This window comes from Mesoplodon densirostris, chromosome 1, assembly GCF_025265405.1.
Source record: "Mesoplodon densirostris isolate mMesDen1 chromosome 1, mMesDen1 primary haplotype, whole genome shotgun sequence".
NCBI classification, from domain to species: domain Eukaryota; kingdom Metazoa; phylum Chordata; class Mammalia; order Artiodactyla; family Ziphiidae; genus Mesoplodon; species Mesoplodon densirostris.
Window position 1 is genome coordinate 132,523,826 of NC_082661.1, and position 22,430 is coordinate 132,546,255.

Genomic DNA, 22,430 nt, shown 5'->3' on the forward strand with positions numbered 1-22,430 from the left:
AGGTGTTCTGGCACCCTCAGAACATGCCAACACCAACAGTTTCTGACCATGAGTACTGTGAAGAAGCCTGTAGCTTAGTTACACTTGTGCAGCACCACGATTACCTCACCTTTTTCTTATTTCCAATCATCTTTCCCCATGCTCCCCACACCTCACACCACCCTGCTTCTTTATCCCATAAATATCCCAAGCCTCTCCCTCCTCCCTTTGGGGAGGCCGATTTGAGATTTTGTTCTCCCATCTCCTCACTTGGCTGTCTCATGAATATGAAACAGTCCCTGTAAAGCTGAGTTCCTCTGCTGAGTTTATGATTAACCTTTCTATCCAAAACTTGTTCCCTTTTTTGCCCCATACCTATTCCCCCTCAAGATTGAGAAGTATCAAAGAAAATGGGGGATTGACACTGAGAAAGACCCTATGGGGTCCTCCTAGGCACAAAAGTCTTACCATGTCCCCTCTGTTTCTTGCTCATAGGCCTTCCCTGATTTCCAAAGAGCAGATTCAAACAGTTACTAATTAGGGAGGTGAGGGAATACAGAAACAAAGAAAAGCAGTGAAAACTGTGCAGTGATAAAGTAGAATACTAGTTCCTCCTCAAAGTATATACACAACAGTCTGATACTTTTCTTTGAGTTCTTTGACAGGAACTAAAGCCCTCACCCAGGTGGAGGGTGGTAACTTCAGGCTGAGCATAAGCACATTGACCCCAGACCAGTTAGAACCAGGAGGCTGATGACTGAAATTCCTGGACCACCACCCTGTTACCTCACCACCAACCAATCATGCATCCTGCAGCCCTCCCCCTAAATTTGTCTTTAAAAATTCTTCCCAGGGCTCCCCTGGTGGCGCAGTGGTTGAGAATCTGCCTACTAATGCAGGGGACACGGGTTCGAGCCCTGGTCTGGGAGGATACCACATGCCGCGGAGCAACTAGGCCCGTTAGCCACAACTACTGAGCCTGCGTGTCTGCAGCCTGTGTTCCACAACAAGAGAGGCCGCAACAGTGAGAGGCCCGTGCACCGCAATGAAGAGTGGCCCCCTCTTGCCACAACTAGAGAAAGCCCTAGCACAGAAACAAAGACGCAACACAGCAAAAATAAATAAATTAAAAAAAAAATTCTTCCCAGAAGACTATTGGGGAATTTGGGTGTTTTGAGCATGAGCCTCCCATACTCCTTGCTTGGCCCTTGCAATAAACCTTTCTCTGCCTCAAATTCCAATGTGTCAGCTTGTTTGGTCTCACTGTGCATCAGGCACACAAACTTGAGTTCAGCAACAAATACACCCTTTCTCTGCTGCAACCCTCTGCAGTCTTGATATTTGACTTGCTGTGCATCAGGCAAATGAACTTGGTGTGGTAACACTGGCTACCCTAAAGAGAAAGAGCTACAAGAGTACAAAAGAAGGGAGATGAGTCAGAAGACTAATGCAGTAATCCAGGGAAAAGATGGGACTGACTTGGATTGAGGAGTTAACAGTGAAGATGGTGACAAATAGTGGAATTCAGAAAATATTTGTAGGGAGAAACAATAGGAATTTTTAATAGACTAGATTTAGGGACTGAGGGAAAGGAAGAGATCTAGGTTGACTCAAATTTGGGGCCTGAACCACTGAGATAGGAAATTTGGGAGGAGCAAGTTTGGGGTGTGGGGAAACTATAACAGTTTCTTTCTGAATCTGTTACGTTTGAAATTTGCAAGCAATAAGGTGAGGTAAACAACTATGAACACACATCTGTAGCTCAGGGGAGGGACTGAGACCTGAAATATCTATCTGATGGCATTTACAATTTCAGGGAAGTAGGAGACACAAGCCATATTGGATGACTAGAAGAGGGAGTGGGAAATGTAGCTTTTAGAAAATATAAGGAAATATCTTAATGATCAAGAAATATTTTGATATCTAAAGAAGATGAAAGAGTGATTTTAGTATCAGAACGAAACGGGATTTAAAGGAAAGTTAAATTTGATTTTATTAAAATTAAGAACTTTCTATTCAAAAGACACTATTAAGGAATGAAAAGGTAAAATGACAGAGTGAGAAGATATTTGCAATACACATGACAAATACCTTGTATCTAGAATGTGTAGAGAATGACCACAGATCAAAAGGAAAAAGATAACTCAATAGAAAAATGGACAAATGATTGCAACAGGCATATCAGAACAAAAGAGAAATTTAAATGGCTAATAAATGTAAGACAAGGGGCTCAAGCTTATTAGAAATAAGGAAATGTAAAATAAAGCCACTGTAATGTATCACAACTACACACTTACCAATGGATAAAAATGGAAAGTCTGAGGATATCAAGCACTGGTAAGGATGGAGGAGTGTAAATTGCTTTAACTTGGAAAAAAAATTGGCATTATCAAATAATGGATATCATATGCATATCCTATGATCTAGCAATTCTACTCCAAAGTGAATACTCTAGAAATGGGTGCACATGTGCAGGAATATTCAAAGCAGCATTATTCTTCATAGCCAAACAGTGGGACAACCAAATTGCCCATCAACAGTAAAATGGATAAATAAATCTTGTTATATTCATACAATGGAATACAATACAGCAACAAAAATGAATGGACTAGAGTCATACCTAACAACAAGGCTGAACTTTAAAAAAACACAAAGTTAAACAAAAGAAGTCAGTCACTAAAGAATGCATACTATACTATTTGTTTAAAGGTCTACATTGTTTAGGATTCATTCTTACTCATTAAAAGCTATTTTTTTTTAAAAAGCAAGTAATTTATTACCAAAAAATACAAGACAATATTTACCTTTAGAGAAGAAGGGTAGAATTGTAATCACGAAGGGAAAGGCTGGTTTGTTAGTAAACTTCAATGGATATATACTTTATAGCAAGCCATTAAGTTGTACGTTTACGTTCTACATGCTTTCCTATATGTGTATTGTTTCTCACATCTCTGATGCAGAACATCTGTGGGCATTCCAAACATGGTGAGGGGAAGCAATCTATAATTCTCAGGTCATTCAGGAAGGAATCTTTGAAGGAAATATATAAAAGTTTTTTTAAGGTATATATCATGACAGCAGAAAAAAAGCATTTTCTTTCTGTTCATGATCCACACTAACCTTTTAAAACCTGTTTTTATTTGAATTTTAAACATCTAGCAGGATCCCCTATTAGTGTTAACATTGTTACTATACTTAAACATTTCTCATGTGCATGGTATTATTCAAACATCTGATTCTATTTCTTCCACAATTAGTTAATTTTCCTAAACTGTAAGTTTTTGAGGGTAAAATAAAAAGATACATAAAATCCCATTTTGTAACAAGAGGCCAGATCAAATGATTCAGAGTTAAATTATTAATGTTAAATGATTCAGGTTAAATAACTGTACTTGAAATAATAAAAATGGTTTAATAAAAGGTTGTGTGTTTTGTTTGTTTGTAAACAGAATATTTCTTGAACATTTCATTCAGCTTGTACTAATACACCCCTTCCTTAAAATCTCACCGAACTCCTTATTATACTAAAAATGTGCTTCTGTTTTGGGCCTTAACTCTTATAAGAGTGGACAACCCCAGCAACTTGATACATCCTCTGAACTCCCCCCTAGCCACTGCCTCCAATAAAACTCCCTTGATGGAAGGAAAGAAAACTAAAGCTTCCATACATATCAATGCAATGAAAGCAGATGCTGAGAGGGAAGGTACAAAAGGTACTGGTAAAATCTTCTGGGTTTCAAGTGAGTCAGCCATAAGTAGTGTTTGTTCTATTACAGTTTTTAAACTACTGTAGCTTTTTCTGAGTTTTTAAACTTCCTTTCTAGTTCTAATGCTGTCCTAACTCAATACCTCTCATACTCGTATGGGCCACTTGAAAAAAAACCTGCTTTTTGCTCCTTTTGTGATGATTTTATGCATCCGCACAGGGTAATTTCACTGACATTTTGTCGTCCTGAACAGGCTTAGGATGCAACCTTGTTTCATTTCAACCTTAAATATATCACCTTCTCTCTACTTTTCACAGAGCAATTTTATGAGAAAGATATAAATTTGAATGAACTGTCAAAATCATAAGCAATAAAAATAGGATTATAAAGAACTCATCAACACTAGCTCCAAAGATGTTTATACCACATACTTGGACGAATTAAAAAAAAAAAAACTTTAAAATTATCCTACAGATGTTAAGGTCTATATAATTATATTATTCTGGTTAAAAAAAAAAGAAATCTCCATTTGGTTTGTAGCACTTATCAGAACAAGAAAACTTTTTTCTTCTAAAACTCTGAAGATTTTTACAATCCCTTCTCTAAAACTTTTCTCTATAGAAGACTTGTCAAGCATGTCTTATATAAATCTACTGTAACTTCATTATTTTTCCAAACCTGGCTCAGGAAACATCAATTGCAAAATGAAATGCCCTTAACTTTAGGGCAACACTTACCCATGGTGCCGCCGGCAAAGCCCTCTGGGACCCCTGGGGAAAATTCGATGGAACCTAGGTGATAAGGTTTACCTTCTTTTGTGCTTAGTCTAGTTTCACTTGTCTATAGAAGCTGCGTGCAGAAGTCTTGCACCTAACACGTTGGGTTAGCACTCCCAGAATAAAAACGCTGTGCCGAACACTTCGGCGGCTGTATGCAGAAGCACCACACACACCATCCCAGTCCAAGATGGCGGCGGAGGTCCGTGTGCAGAGAGGCTGCGCCCGCCCGGCACTGTGATCTGGGCGTGAGCAGCACAGCTGCGCCCACCTCGCGAGAACTGCGCCCACCTGAGAGAACTCTGCCAGCCTATGAGAATCTTATAAAGCAGCCCTGATGCCGGCCTGTCAGGGAGAACGGTGTACGCTACAGCTGCAGCTCGAAACTCTCCGTTCTTGGATCCTAGAACAACGCTTTCCTTTGCTTCTGAACCAAACTCGGTCTCATTATATTAGTGACTAAAACATCGGTCAGGAGGACCCTTGTTGGGGCCCGACTCCAAAGGGTCAGTAGCAATGGCATGAGATTGAAATGAAGACTTCCTTTCTAGATACCCAGATGTAAGTGTGACTTTCATTTCTCTGTAGGTTCATATAATCTGTTAGATAAATGCCAGCTTAGAGATATAATTGTAGGACTCAACTCAAGGCAAACATTAAGAAAATTAGAATAACTCTAAGAGAAGGACCCCTCTAATTAAAGGGATTCTTCTACCCTGACTCAAAAATAAGATTTTTTAAATTAGACTCCTATAAAATATGTTCTTAAGTTTTAAAACTAAAATTGAAAATTTTTAAATAATAATTTAAAATTGGACCAAATAAACAGGCTCATAAATGAGACAAAGAAAAAGGAGGAATAAGAACTAGAGGGCCTATAGTCTATGAGAATATTCTCCAGGATAATGTTTGCCTCAAGCAGACTTAAGAGAAAATATTTACTAATATGTGAGTATATATTTCAAATTACATACATATGGAGAAGTTTAATAGGATCCTACATTTTGACATATTGGATTTTAATTGTTCAAGTAAATTTTTAACATTTAAGAAAGCAAGATGTGTGTATGTATATTTACAGGTTAGGTTTCTTATGGAACTCAATAATAGTGAATGATATAATCATTGGGACTGAGGAAACAAAAATATATAGCAATTAACCTTATGACCAGTTTATGTCACAGGTTTCTCATGAGATTTACACAATCACACAGAAGATGTACACAGACTTTCCACAAAATTCTTACAGCATTTAAATTTTCAATAAATTAAGACATAGTTGCCTTTCATCTCAGAAATCCCATCATGATGCATAACAGAAAATAGACATTCAGTGAATGTTTGTATACATGAATGAATGAAAATTCAAATTCAATGGCATTGAAGGAAAAATTAATTTTTTTCTCAAAGTGGATGGAGATTGTAGCCACAAAAAAACTTTATCTTACATGCAGTCATTTTTTTTATTATGGCCTCCAAAATCAAAGTACATTTCGAAAAAAAAATCTAGAATACATTTGTTCTAAATTTTAATAAACATTCTGTCAAAAATTTCCCAAGTGTATAGCCTGAGTTACTAAAGGTTACAGAGCTAATGGATGAGACAAGTACATACAGAGTTACAGACACAGAGACATAGATACTTTCAAACATATACAATTATGGAACTTAAAGGAATTATATATATTCATAGCAACACAATCATATGAACATTAACAAAAAGATCAAAGAAAGTATTCTCAGATAAGAATAGAGAATTTGACTTAGTTTTTTTGTTTTTTGTGTTTTTTTTTTTGCGGTACACAGGCCTCTCACTGTTGTGGCCTCTCCCATTGCGGAGCACAGGCTCCGGACGCGCAGGCTCAGTGGCCATGGCTCAAAGGCCTAGCCGCTCCACGGCATGTGGGATCTTCCCGGACCGGGGCATGAACCCATGTCCCTCGCATCAGCAGGTGGACTCTCAACCACTGTGCCACCAGGGAAGCCCTGAATAATTAGTTTTTATGAGTTAAACAATTTTTACAAAAATAGTTAAAATAAGAATTATCAACAGTGAGTATACACAATATATATTCATTAAGAAAATGCAGGCTGTGGAACCTGCACATCCAGAGTCTGTGCTCCGCAATGGGAAAGGCCACAATAGTGAGAGACCCACGTACCACAAAACAAAACAAAAAAAATACTGTTTCTCAAATCATGAATTGTATGTATTCCAGGATTACCTCTTAGACTAGCCCTCATCTAAGGTGTTCTAAATAAAAATTTTTGCATAGAACAGTATCTTTGAAATGGCTTATTTATTAAATTTAAAAACCAATAAAATTTATTCTTTCCCAAGTTTTTTTTTTTTTTTTTTTTTTGCGGTACACGGGCCTCTCACTGCCATGGCCTCTCCCGTTGCAGAGCACAGGCTCCGGATGCGCAGGCCCAGTGGCCACGGCCCACGGGCCCAGCCACTCCACAGCACGTGGGATCCCCCCGGACCGGGGCACAAACCCGCGTCCCCTGCATCAGCAGCTGGACTCTCAACCACTGCGCCACCAGGGAAGCCCCAAGTACTTTTTTTTTTTTTTTTTTTTTTCTTTTTGCGGTATGCGGGCCTCTCACTGTTGTGGCCTCTCCCGTTGCGGAGCACAGGCTCCGGATGCGCAGGCCCAGCGGCCATGGCTCACGGGCCCAGCCGCTCCGCGGCATATGGGATCCTCCCAGACCGGAGCACGAACCCGTATCCCCTGCATCGGCAGGCGGACTCTCAACCACTGCGCCACCAGGGAGGCCCCCCAAGTACTTTTTAAAGATGGAAATATCTTTATGTTTTATCCTTTGTGATTTTTCAAACTTTCCCTTCATTAAATGTCTTCTATTTGAAAACTAGAAAGAAAAGTGCATAACATGTATTTTATACTTATTTTTAAAAGAGATCCATTTTATAAAGCAGAAACTAACACACCATTGTAAAGCAATTATAATCCAATACAGATTTTTTTTTTTTTTAAAAAAAGAGAGATCCATTTTAAAATTTCACCGGAAATGTTAAAAATGGCTGTACATGAAGGCTTCCCTGGTGGCGCAGTGGTTGAGAGTCCGCCTGCCGATGCAGGGGACACGGGTTCGTGCCCCGGTACAGGAAGATCCCACGTGCCATGGAGCGGCTAGGTCCTTGGGCCGTGGCCACTTAGCCTGCGTGTCCGGAGCCTGTGCTCTGTAACGGGAGAGGCCACGGCAGTTAGAGGCCTGCGTACAACAAAAAAAAAAAAAAAAAAAAAAAGGCTATACATGAATAAGTCATAATTTTTAAAAATATATACTTTAAAGGAATGTATTGTGTAAACAATGTTATAATAATGGAAAAGAATGAAAAGCTTTAAAAAACAGTGACTGCTAATAATATCAATTTTCACTTTCTCATATTCTCTTCCAGTTCTCATCCAAATATATTTATAATTTTACTTAGTTTGTAATCATAATTTTGGTTACCAAACTAGCCCCTGTACACAGAAGGAAAGGACAGACTGAAGAAAGAGGCAGACCACCTCAGACTGGTAGGTGGCAATTTTAGTAAACAAGAGAACTTACACTAAGGCTTGTCTTGGATGTCTGCAAGAAGAGCAGATCTCCACACCTGTCCACCAAAATCTTTAAAGTTTATAGTATTTAGAGGCCTTAAATGAGCTCAGTCACATATACAGTCCGGATGATCTCAGCAACACATTGCTCTCTCAAGGCTGCGTCCTTGAAAATGGCTCCCACTATGGGAACAGTGGGAAGAACATACATCCCAAGGACAGGAGCGGGGCGAGGAGCCTCCAGTTGCCCAGGTCCAGGTTGTGAGTCAGCTGGCAGTCATGTCCTTTCCATGACCTCCTCCAACAATACAGAACAATTTTGTATTCTGCCTTATTCACTTTATATTTTATCTTTGACATTAGTTTATGCTGTTTCATGATAATGATCAAAAGGTTTTAGGTTTTCACTTACTTTATATGTCAATGCGTCCATTAATATTTACTTAAAAAATCGTTTTTAAATGATTCTCATCTCAATCCAATGATTGATTGGTTGATTTTTAATGATAGCTTTTGAAGTGGACACTTAGATTTATAATAAGAAAATAAGAAAAAAAGAGTTTTTGAAAGTGTTCTAGTGTACATCATCACAAATGTTAGATATATGGAGAAGACACTTTCAAACACATAAAATTATGGCATTTAAAAAGAAACTTGGAGTTGTAACTTCCATATAGCCCCTTTCTCTGGAATCTTTCTTCTATATAATTTTTTAAAGCTATGACCCTGTGTTTTTCCTTGATACTCATTGCTTAAAAACTAATACTTTTATGAAAACCCCCTTTTTTTGCTTTTTAAAAAAAATGTATTGAAGTTTAGTTGCTGTATAATATTATATAAGTTACAGGTGTACAATATAGTGATTCACAATTTTTAAATTAATTTTTATTGTAGTATGGTTGCTTTACGTATTCACAATTTTTAAAAAGGTTATACTCCATTTATAGTTATTATAAAATATTGGCTATATTTTCTGTGTTGTACAATATATCCTTGCAGCTTATTTTACACATAATAGTTTGTACCTCTTAATCCCCTACCCCTGAATTGCCCCCCCTTTCCTCTCCTCGTTGGTAACCACTAGTTTTTTCTCTAATCTGTGAGTCTAATTCTTTTTTGTTATATCCACTAGTTTGTTGTATTTTTTATATTCCACATGTAAGTGATATCATACAGTATTTATCTTTCCCTGTCTGACTTATTTCACTTAGCATAATACCCTCCAAATCCATCCATGTTGTTGCAAATGGCAAAATTTCATTCTTTTTTATGGCTGAGTACTGTTCCATTGTATATACATACCACATCGTCTTTATCCATTCATCTGTTGATGGACACTTAGGTTGCTTCCATATCTTGACAATTGTAAATAATGCTGCTATGAACATTGGGGTGCATGAATCTTTTCAAATTAGTGTGAAAACCCCTTTTTGTATAACTTAAAATCTGCCTTTTAAAGCTCATACTCAAACGTGCTTCTTTAGCTGGTATGATATTTTCTTGCCATAAACTCAAGTATACTCCCCAGAAAAGTAATTTTCTTAATTATTTCTCTTTCAAACTCCCATTCTGCCTAATGACTGCAGCTGTACACTCTATTTTTGGTAGATTTAGCCAATTCAGGCTTTTCTTAGGCAGTCTGGGGTTTTCTCAAGCAAGTTACCATACTCCTCCCTGTTCTCTAAGTTCCAGGTGACCCAGCTTACATAGTGTCAAAGCACTGGGTTGAGGGGGCTGATCTACAGTCATAATCTGTCCAGACTGTCACCTCACTGGCACAATCTACAGGTCAGTCAGCTTTCTCACACGTTCATTTCTACACAGTGCTTAGAAGCATAGAATAAATAGACTATTATCCCCCACTCTTCTCAGTCACCATCACACTCATCAAGCCTACCTCAGAATCTCACTGCCTCAATACACTGTGAAGTCTCTCTATTCAAGGGCTTAAACACCATGATGGCACAAAGAACTCAGGAAGGTGCAAGATCCCATGACTTTATGAACTTCAAATGATTAAGCAGTATATTTTGAGAAGCTCACATGGAAAAAATAGGGACTGACCTAATCTTAAAGGATGAATAGATTTACATAGACAAGTGAGTGAGAAGAGCATACTAGATATTTTGAAGAAAAGTACAAAAGCCTAGCCTAGAATACTCAAATAAATACAATTAAAGTAGAAATTGTTAAAGAATGCAAATGTTTCTGATCCAGGTCCTATTAATAATTGATACGAGAACCACCGTTATGGTTTTTCTGATACAAATATCATTACTCTGATGACCTTTACCTTTACAAGTTTGGGAGGAAAAAAAGAGGGGAAGCACAGGTTAGAACAATGATTCTACTCGACCATATAAGTTTGAATCTCTTTAACAAAGACTGTTATCCAAGGAAGCCTTCTCTCCCAGCATAACTGGATTTTCCCTTACTGCTGGTCCCTGGCCTCTGGCAAATTCATTTTCTTCCAAGTGGGTAAACATTAGAATGTGTCAAATCTAGTCTCCATAACACTATCTAAATTTGCTGCTAAGAACAAGAATGCTATCTAAAAATTTGAAAAATTACTGGTTAAACCCATGTATACTTTTAATAAAAAATCAACACCCTTTGGATATCAGGGAATGAAAAATTCTTTAATGAGTGCTAGTGTTAGGGTAGCAGTAAAAATTTCAGGGAGGAATTCAGAAAGGATGATATGAGTCAAAGGAGACAAGAGTTATGAGTTGGAAAGCATTCAGATTCTGGTGGAGGGTGAGAACTTGGAGAGCCATTGGTCTTCCACCAAAAAGCAATAAAGAAACTGCCACAATCTAGGGAATAAGAAGGGCAGCTGCTCTCTTTAGATTCACAAAATGCAAAACTAAATAAAGGCTGACTGTCCTTCTCAAACCACGTGACCTTATTGTTTCCTCAGTCGCAACAACTGAGAGTTTTAACTTGGGTCATATGATTATTATTTATGGAACAGCATATATACAGCTCATGTTTTACTAATGTACAAATAGGAAATGCTCAGAAAGTACTTTGAAGATGAAAAGTTGTATGAGTGCTAAGTATTATCATTACACCATTATCATAAAACACGTAAAAGTCACAGTATCTTGTAAGCTAAATGGATGGAGAATGACTGTGCTGCACAGCACTTGGGGAGATGATGACAAAGGAACAACCTCTGTGGAGAGAGCAGGCATGGACACCACCACAGAACAGGTAGGCTTAATGGGCTGGGCAGCAGGAGGGCTTGCCCTTGCTCCTCAGGGAAATTTTATGAAGGGATCAAATTCATTAAAGTAGCTTCATTTGTATTTTATAGTCTCAAAATGAACTTTATATGGAAGAAGAAACAATGTGTACTCTAAATAAAAGAAAAATAAGAATGATTGATAAATTTTAATCATTAGAGTCTTTTTTGCTTATTAGTTTTTGTGAGAAATATTTCCATCACAATTAAAACATTCATGAGAAGTATATGTATAAATTGCTGAAATTTCTGAAGTAAAATTGGGGCATTCTACTTTTTAAAAGATAATTTCACTTTGAAAATTGAAAGAACACAAGATAGTTATATGTATCTATTCTTGATGTGTGTTGATACAGAGACATTAATATTTATGTTTATAATATGCTATTTTACCTATAGAAAGTGGTACATAAAAGTTTAGGTCTTAATGTTAATCATTGAAACATCACACTGTTTCACTGCTATACATTTTTACTGGTGTAATTTAATATTTCAGTTGGAAACAAGAACAAAAACATTTTATTTCTTTCCATTAGCAGTGCCACATGCTTAGATAGCAACTGGCCTGAAAGTTAAAGAAATGTGCTGACTGGTTCCATAGCACACAGATGGACAAATAATTTTTGATTCTTAAGCTAATCAAATTAGCACACAAAAATAAATGTTCATGTACAAATTACAGTCCTTCCTGTCACTCCAAAATGCACACCTTGATAAACACATTGGACCCGACTCATGTTTTTAACAATTTTTAAACAACTTTTCTGGTTTTGATCTTGCCAGCATCTAGATTCTAGGTGAACAGTTTAATATTGGGCAGAATATAACTTATTCAATAATCAGTCACTTTATACATTCACATAAATATTTAACTTAACTGTAAGAGTACCCCTGAAATCTTTTCCATTAAATAGTGACTGTTAATCCTTGTGATTTAATTAACAAAAACTCTAGTAAAAAATGTTTGGCCTTGTCTCTAATTAATGTGTTTTATTTCCACGTCAACTTGCTCAGTTTATTAGGCTCCATAAATGATATATGAGAAATAATGTATAGACAGACCCTGATTTTATACTTTCAAGGAAATAATTTTTATGTAAAACTCATCAGCAAGCCACACTTTCTAAAACTGCTAAATCAATCTCAATATCATTATTACACCTTACCAATATTACATCTTACCTTTATCACACCTGAATGGCTTCAAGATACACTTGGTGAATAAATAAAACTTTGGAAAATTAAGGCATGTTGCAGAAATCAAAACAAGTTTTTCTATTCCTCATGTCAACTCCCACCTAAGACCCAATTTCTGTTGAATAAGTAGTCTATTTTTCAACTGACAATTCACATAATAACACTTTGAGAAAGTGGAATTTAAATGTCTCGCATTGTTCTTAAAGAATAAAGAATCTGGATGTTTACAAAGTTTAATTTTTCTTTTGAATTTAGGGATACACACACACACATACACACACACACCACACTCACACAGAGGATAACTACTTTCCAAATCAATAAAATCCTTTGTAAGTAGGAAGAACATCTGCATCTTTGAAAACTCAGGTGAAAATGACGGAAATACACACTTAGTTCATTTGCCTTTAGAATTAATTTTTATTCACTAACCATAATTTTGCATTTGTGAATCAAGATAGTTAAGTCACTGTAGTGATCTTAGATTTTGGCTGTAAGATAAGTAAGAGTTGCAAGTTAGAGTGCCCTATATGATTTACTTTTCCTTCAGGAGATCAGGAAAGAATCCTAATCCAAATTCAAACCCTAACCCTAAATATGCTGCTGATAACCAAAGGAGAAATCTCTACCTAGAATGTTTGTCTTCCCTAGATTTGAAAGGTTCTAAAGAGAAAGTATTGTCCTACAATTTCCACTTTTTTAAAATAAGGAAACAGGAATGGGTGATTTGCAAAATCCCTGCCATCTCCAAAAGGCCATGCATCTCTCATTTTAGGAAATTTACACTGAAGAGAAGTTTGAAGTCAAACAATCTCCCTAGTAAACAAGTTGTTGTTTAAAAGAATCACTTTTTTGTCACCTTATAGACAAATAAGGAGAAACAATAAATTAAATGTGTCTGAATCTATAGGTTAAACTGTTGTAAAATTGACAATATTCAATTTTTTGATCTACAAAAGCAGCATCTTTATATAGCTCAATCTGTTAGAAAAACACAGTTGAGATAAATAGAAAATATACTCCAAGTATTTGCCACATCAAATTTCACACCCCATTTATCACATTTTCATTGAAGCTTATTCCATGGCAAGCTGTATTGAAGAAAACATAGAGACATATACCTTTGGATATGGAAGAGGATGCTTTAGTATAATATACTAATCAACAAGAATTTAAGTTATGAAGGTCTTACCATATCATCTAGTCTTTTCTTTTTCCAAAAACTTTATGTTATACATTGTTCTAGATTCAGTAGGTGAATTGGTCCAATTGAAAACTGTTTTCCTCTAAACTTTTACATAGTGAGGTGTCCTTTAGGGGGTTTTATTTTATTATAGATCAAAAGAGTTCATGAACATCATACTTCTATGGAAATATTGAGATATTAATTTTTATGTGCAGGATGAAAATATAACTTTGACAAACAATATTTAAATAGTCAAAGTCAGTTTTCTTTTTAAGTAAAAGGAAATTTCTAAAAAGCTTAAGATTTGGAAATGTATCTGCTCTGGGGATCTAGTAAATATTTCTTCAGGGAATATTACCTTTCAGGGAATGACTGTTAACTAAAAAATAAATTTTCTGATAGATATTTCACTCTGTTTGCAAATAAAAATCAAACAAACATAAGTGTTTTTAAACCAATCAACATTTAGCATAGTCATTTCAATGAATGTTGATAGATACATTTTTCACACACACAAACATACAAGCATACCTGGAATATTGTATGTATGGGTATATACTATATAAAATATATAATATAAATAAAATATGTATATTATGTTAGTAATATAAATATGAAATATTTATATTAATATATATAAACCAAACATAAAATACAAAAATATGTACTGGACTGAACTGTGTCCCCTCAAAATTCATATATTGAAGTCCTGACCTAATACTTCAAAATGTGATTGTATTTGGAGATAGGGTCTCCTAAGAGACCTTAGGTTATTAGGAGGTCATTAGGTGGGCCCTAATCCAATGTGACTGGTGTCTTTATAAGAAGAGGAAATTAGGACACAGATATGTATAAAGAGAAGACTATGTGTAGACACAAGGAGAAAAATTCATCTATAAGCCAAAGAGAGAGACCTCAGAAGAAACCAAACCTGCTGAAACCTTGATCTCAGACTTCTAGCCTCCAGATGACTTCTGAAGGCTGTTTTGATTAAGGCATTAAAAAGACAGACGAGTCCTAAAATACTCAGTTACTTTAAAGCTAAATAGCCTAAATATACCAGTAAAAGACATATATTAACAGAATGGATTGAAAAACATAATCCAGTCATATGTTGTCTACAAGCAACTTACTTCAAATATAACAACATAGGCAGATTAACTGTAAAAGAATGGCAAAAAGACCTATCATATAATATTATTTAAAACATTACTCAAAGGAAAGCAGGAGTGGCTAAATTAATATCAGATAAAGAAGTAGACTTCAGAGCAAAGAAAATTACCAGAATGGGACATTGTATAATGATAAAAGAGTCAATCAACCAAGACGACATACCAACCCTAAAAGTGTATGTACCAAACAGAGAAGCAAAATATGTGAAGAAAAGAAACTGAAAGGAGAAATTCAAAAGTCAAAATTACAGTTATAGACTTCAACACCTCTCTCTCAACTGTTGAATATCAATGCAGAAAAACAAGATATAGAATAAACAATGCCAACATCAACAGGACCTAGTCAATGTTCATAGAAAACTCCAACAACAGCAGGACACATTCTTTTTAAGGACCCATAGAACATATGCCAAGATATATTCAGTGCCATAAAACAAACCTCAACAAATTTAAAAGAATTAAAGACATATATAGTGTGTCTTTCAACCACAGTGGAGTTCAATTAGAAGTCAATAAGGAAAAAGAGTATCTCAAAACACTTGGAAACTCAACAACACATTTCTAAGTAATCCAGAACTCAAAGAGAAATTCTCAAAGGGTGTTTTAAAAATACATGGAATGAAAATGAAAATAAAACACATGAAATTTGTAAGACACAGATAAAACAGTGGTGAGATGGAAATTTATAGCATTGAAATCATGCATTAGAAAAGAGAAAAAGTCTCAAATCAATAATTTAGGCTCCCAGGGAGCTTCCCTGGTGATGCATTGTTTAACAATCCACCTGCCAATGCAGGGGACACGGGTCTGAGCCCTTGTCCAGGAAGATCCCACATGCCACGGAGCAACTAAGCCCGTGCACCACAACTACTGAACCTGCGCTCTAGAGCCCATGAGCCACAACTACTGAGCACACATGCTGCAGCTAATGAAGCCTGCACGCCTAGAGCCCATGCTCCACAAGAGAAGCCACCACAATGAGAAGCCCACACACCGCAACTAGAGAAAGCCCGTGTGCAGCAATGAAGACCCAAAACAGCCAAAAATAAACAAAATAAATAATTTTTTAATAATAATAATTTAAGCTCCCACTGCAAGAACTTAGAAAAAGAAGAGTAAAGAAACCCAAAGCAAGCAGAAAGATGGAAATAACAAAGATAAGCACAGAAATTAATGAGATGAAAAAAGAAAAAGAAAAAAAAAACAATGGTTCTTAGAAAATAATCAATAAAATTAACAAGTCTCTGGAAAACTAGCAAAGGAAAAAAAGAGAAAAAACACAAATGACCAATATCAGGAATGAAACAGGGGATATAGGTACATGTAGACATCAAAAGGATAAGGGAATACTACCAACAACTCTACACACATAAATTTGACAATTTAGACAAAATGGACCAATTCTTTGAAAAACACAAACTATCCCAACTCAATATGAAATAAATATTTGGAATAGACTCATAGTTATTAAGGAAATTGCAATTGCAATTTAAACACACACACACACACACAAAATCCAGTGAGGTTTATGCCAGAGGTGCAAGGCTGGTTCAATATTTTTTTAAAAAACAATATAATCCACCATATTAACAAACTAAAGTAGAAACGTTACATATCATTGGATGTAAAAAGGTATTTGACAAGATTCAACACTGTTTCATGACAAAAACTCTAGGGAAAATAGGAATAGAGAGAAATTCTCAACTTGAAAAAAAATCTACAAAAAACTTAATGATGAAAGACTAAATGCTATCCCACTAATATCAGGCACAAGACAAAAGTGTCCACTCTCCTGACTCTTTTTTTTTTTTTTTGCGGTACACAGGCCTCTCACTGCTGTGGCGTCTCACATTGCAGAACACAGGCTCCGGATGCACAGCCTCAGTGGCCATGGCTCACAGGCCCAGACGCTCCGTGGCATGTGGGATCTTCCCAGACCGGGGCAAGAACCCATGTCCCCTGCATCGGCAGGCAGACTCTCAACCACTGCGCCACCAGGGAAGCCCATGACTCTTATTTAACATAGTGGTGAAGTTCTGGTCAGAGCAATCAGATAAGTAAAGAAAATAAAAAGCTTACAGATTGGATAGTAAGAAATAAAACTGAGCCTATTTGCCAATAGGACCAATAGGTCATGATTGTCTACATAGAAAATCCCAAGGAATCTGAAAAAAAAATAAAAAGCAACTTCCTAGAACTAAAAAGTGAGCCCAACAAGTCACAGGATGCAAGATAAACTGCAAAAATTAATTATATTTCTATATAATAACAATGAACAATGGACTTCTAAATCAAAACATAATACTATTTACAATTGCTAAAAAAAAGAGAGAGAAAGAACATAAGTGTAAATCTAACAAAATACTTATAGGATTTGTATGCTTAAAACTGCACAACACTGATGAAAGAAATCAAAGACGAGCTAATTAAATGGAAAGACATGCTATGTGGATTAGAAGACTCAGCATAGTAAAGATGTTAATTATCTCCAAATTGATATAGTGTTTTACAGCAAAGCCTATCAAAATCAAAGCAAGATTTTTATTTAGATATACACAAGATTATCTAAAGTTTATGTGGAAAAGCAAAGAAACTAGAAAGCTAAAAAAAAATTCACAAAGAAGATAGTGTGGGAGGAATAGTTCTACCTGATGTTAAGACTTACTATATAACTACAGTAATGGAGATTGTGTGGTATTGGAGGAAAAAAAAGACACATAGATCAATGGAACAGAAGAGAACTCAGAAATAGCCCCATATAAATATGCCCAACTGATTTTTTGACAAGAATACAAAAGCAATTCAATGGAGGAAAGATAGACTTTTCAGCTAATGGGGCTGGAGCAACTAACAATCCAAAGGAACAAATTAACCTCAACCTAAGTTTCTTACCTCATGGAAAAATTAATTCTAAATGGATCATAGCATAAAATGTACAAAATTTTTATTAAAAAATATAAGACAATCTAGGTCAAGGCAGAGCTCTTAGATTTGACACCAAAAGTGTGGTCCATGAGAGAAAAATTTGAGAAATTGGCCTTCATCAAAATTAAACACTTTTGCTTTGTGAAAAGACTGTTAGGAAGGTGAAAAGACAAGCTACAAACTGGGGGAAAATTATTTGCAAAACACAAATTCTACAAAGGACTAGTATCTAGAATATATAAAGAATTCTCAAAACTCAACAGTTAAAAAGAAAATCCAATTATTAAACAGACAAAAGATATAAACAGACATTTCAGAGGACAGACATATAACAAATTAGCACACATGTAAAGATGTTCAACACCATTAATCAATGCAAATTAAAACTACGGGGTACCTCTCTATACCTATCAAAATTGTTAAAATAAAAAATCATGATAAATGTTGACATGGATGCAGAGGAACTGGATCACTTATGCATTGCTGGTGGAAATATAAAATGTTGCATCCACTCTGGAAAACAGTTTGGCAGTTTCTTAAAATTCAAACATACAACTACCATATGTCTCAGCAATTACACCTCCAGACATTTATTCCAAACAAATTATGACATGTTTGTGCAAAAACATCTATGTATATAGCAACTTTATTCCTAACAGCCAAGAAGTGGAGATAGTCCAGATGTCCTTCAGTGAGTAAATGATTAAACAAACTATAGTACGTCTATACTATGACTTACTTCTTAATATAACTGTTTTAAAAAAGAACTATTGATACATGCAACAACCTGAATGAATTGACAAAGAATTTTGCTGAGTGAAAAAGCAAAATCCAAAAAGGTTTCATATTTATATAACATTCTTGAAATGAAATTATAAAAAAGGAGAATAAATTAGTGGTTACCAGGGTTACTGGAGGCAAGTGAGTGTGACTATAAAAAAGGGCAACATGAAGAACGCTTGTGGTGGAAATCTTGGTATCTTAGTTTCTTGGTTAGTTTTCTTGGCTGTATCAATGTAAATATCCTGGTTATGATATTGTATATAGTTTTGCAATTTGTTACCATTGGGGGAAACTGGGTAAAATATATGAGGGATCTCTCTGTATTATTTCTTAAAACTGCATGAGAGTCTAATTGTCACAAAATGTTAATTTATTTTTTTTAATTAATTTATTTATTTTTGGCTGTGTTGGGTCTTCGCTGCTGCACACAGGCTTTCTCTAGGTGCAGCAAGCAGGGGCTACTCTTCATTGCAGTGTGAGGGCTTGTTGCGGTGGCCTCTCTTGTTGCAGAGCATGGGCTCTAGGCACGCGGGCTTCAGTAGTTGTGGCACGCAGGCTCAGTAGCTGTGGCTTGCAGGCTCTAGTGTGCAGGCTCAGTAGTTGTGGCACACAGGCTTAGTTGCTCCGCAGCATGTGGGATCTTCCCAGACCAGGGATCGAACCGATGTCCCCTGCAATGGCAGGCGGATTCTTAACCACTGCGCCACCAGGGAAGTCCACAACATTTTAATTTAAAATATTTGAAAAATATACAAACTTCTCTTAGTAGAACATTCTATAACACAACTGACCCAGTACTTTCAATAAGTCAATGTCACAAAAAATTTATAAAGGAAAGCAGAGTATGAAAGGTATTCTAGATTAAAAGAGACATAAGAGAAATAATAACCAAATGCAATGTGAGGGTTTTGATCTGATTTGTGTTCAACAACAACAACAAAAAATTGTAAAAGACATTTTGAGGACATTTTAAGGACAAAAAGAGATGTTTGAATATGAACTTGGTATTAGAGTATATTAAAGAATTATTGCTAATTTCATTAGAGATGATCATTTTTTAAATGTCCTTATTTTTTAGATGGAAAAAATCTAAAATGATTTTTCCATTGTGAATATCATAAGGCAATTATTTTCCTGTAACTATTTTTAAATGCTTCAGAAAAATAGATGAAATCTTGCAAAATGTTCAACTTTTAAATCTATGTGATTGATAAACAGAAGTTTATTATGCTATTTTCTCTACTTTTATGTATATTTTAAACTTTCCATAATAAAATAAAATTTCTCTTGATCCCATTTCCTTCACCATGTATATATTCCCATTTCTTTACACCCCTTTTCAGCAAAATCTTTGAAGGAGTGGTCAGTGGTCACTGTCTCTAGCTCCTCTACTTCCATTCTCTTTCAAACCATCTCTAACCATTCTCATGCCCCTTCCACTCCTAAAATTTCTTGCATCAAGGTCACCAGTTACCTCCAAAATGCTAATCCAATGATCAATTTTCAGTGCTCATTTGCTCATCTTGTTTATGAGCCATCAGCAACATCTGACACAGCTGATCCCCTTCACAAATCTTGGTACACATCTATGGGCTCCCAGGACACTACTTTTTCTTGGTTTTCCTCCTGCCCTCACTGGTTGCTTCCTCTCAGTGTCCGTTGCTTGGTCTTCCTCTTCTCCCTGATCTCTTAATATGGGAGTGTTCCAGTGATCATCTCTTTGTCTTCTTCTCTAGCTACACTTACTCCCTTGGTAATCTCATCTAGTCCCAGAGCATAATCTCTATGTTGAAGAATGCCAAATGTACATCACCAGCCCAGACCTCTATCCAAAATTCCAGACTTGTATATCCAATCTGCATCTTCACTTGGATGACTAGTGAACATGTAAAACATAAAACTGAAATAATAATCATCCCCTCAAAACCTGCTGTATCAGCAACCTTCCCATCTCAAATGAAGACAACTCCCTCAAGTTCTCAAGCTAAAGAACTGGAAACCATCTTTGACACCTCATTTCCATTCACATTCCACCAATTCATCAGGAACTCCTATCAACTCTGTATTCAAATATATCCAAGCTTCAAACACTTTTCATTTCCTCCACCTTCACCACTCTGGTTCAAGCCAACATCATCTTGTGCTTCAATGATTAGAATCAATTCTTATCTTGTCACTCTGCTTCCACCCTTGTACTGTATAATTTACTTTCCAAAAAGCAGTCAGAGGGATCCCATTAAGAAATTAGGCCAAATCATCATAGTCTTACACTCAAAGACTTCCAAAGCTCACATTTAACTCAGAGGGAAAAAAACAAAGTTATTACAATGACCCACACGTCCCTATATGATCTGGGCCCTCATAACACCAAGAAGTACTCTTACTACATTACTCCTCATTCACACTGCCCTCCTAATATGCCCCTCCTTCAGGGCCTTTGTAGGGTCATTCACTCTGCCTGGAACATCCCAGATACCTGTATGGCTAACACCATTGCCTGTTTCAAGTCTGCTCAGATTTTACCTTCTCAATAGGTCTAATCTGACCACTCTGTTTAATATTGCATCCTGCCACCACCACCACCATCTCTCACACACACCCCACATACCTGATCTTCTTTACCTAGCTCTACTTTTCCTACCGCACTTATTACCTTTTTACCAGTTATGTATTTTATTTATTAATTATACTTCATTTGTTGTCTATCTCCCCTCAGTAAAATGTAATCTCCATAACAAAAGAGATTTTTATTCCACAACTATGCCTAGTAGGTCATCTATAAAAATTTGCTGAATGAATGAAGTTTGATTTTAGTATTATATTATTCATACATGCTGAAAAATAAGCAGGTCAAATATTAATTCACTACTTCTGCATGTTGTTCTACAAGCTAAGCAGTCCACTGAGTCCATAATTAATGTAAAACAAAATATACTTCTACACTTAACATCAAGTCCATATGTATTTCTGAGAGTATCCTATATTTTGGTCATATTAACACTTGCCTCCCTGTCCTTTCTGCTCAAAAGAAAAGATTCAAACACAAAAATGAAAATCACAAGTTGTGGAAAGATTACCCTGTGTATCTTAATGATGGTCATCACCATAGTAGTCTTCAGACACATTGTTTATTTTGTCACTTATGCTGAGTACTCAATATGTCTTTCTAATCACACAGAAATATTGGTTCCATTATTGGGAAAATTAATTTTGAGAATGAGGGAAGAGAAGCAGTCAGACAATATTATTAGGCAGAGAAAATTTCTTACAGTTAATAACATTTAACAAGATTGTTCTTTAGCAAACTTTGGTTTAGGGCACTCTAAACTCAAAGATTTAGTGTGCTCTTTTTTAAATTCCTGGTAAAGATTTAGGTTCTTGGAAAATATTAGTGAAGCAAGTAGTCATTCTCCCTACCCTAGATAAACTTATAACTATCTGAAGAGATAATCAATGAGTTAACAAATATTAAAAGTCTATAATATGGGATTCTAAGCTTTCTTCTTCCAAAGCCTATAATTTTTTCTCTATACAAAGTTTTCTTCTGATAAAATTCTTATTAAAATGTAGAATATTCCCTATTATTGAGAAATAAAATTTAAAAGGTCAGTAAAAACTTTTATATATTTTTTTTTATTTTACAAATTTAATCAGTTATACATATACATATGTTCCCATATCCCCTCCCTTTTGCGTCTCCCTCCCACCCTCCCTATCCCACCCCTCCAGGTGGTCACAAAGAACCGAGCTGATCTCCCTGTGCTATGCGGCTGCTTCCCACTAGCTATCTACCTTACGTTTGGTAGTGTATATATGTCCATGCCGCTCTTTCACTTTGTCACAGCTTACCCTTCCCCCTCCCCATATCCTCAAGTCCATGCTCTAGTAG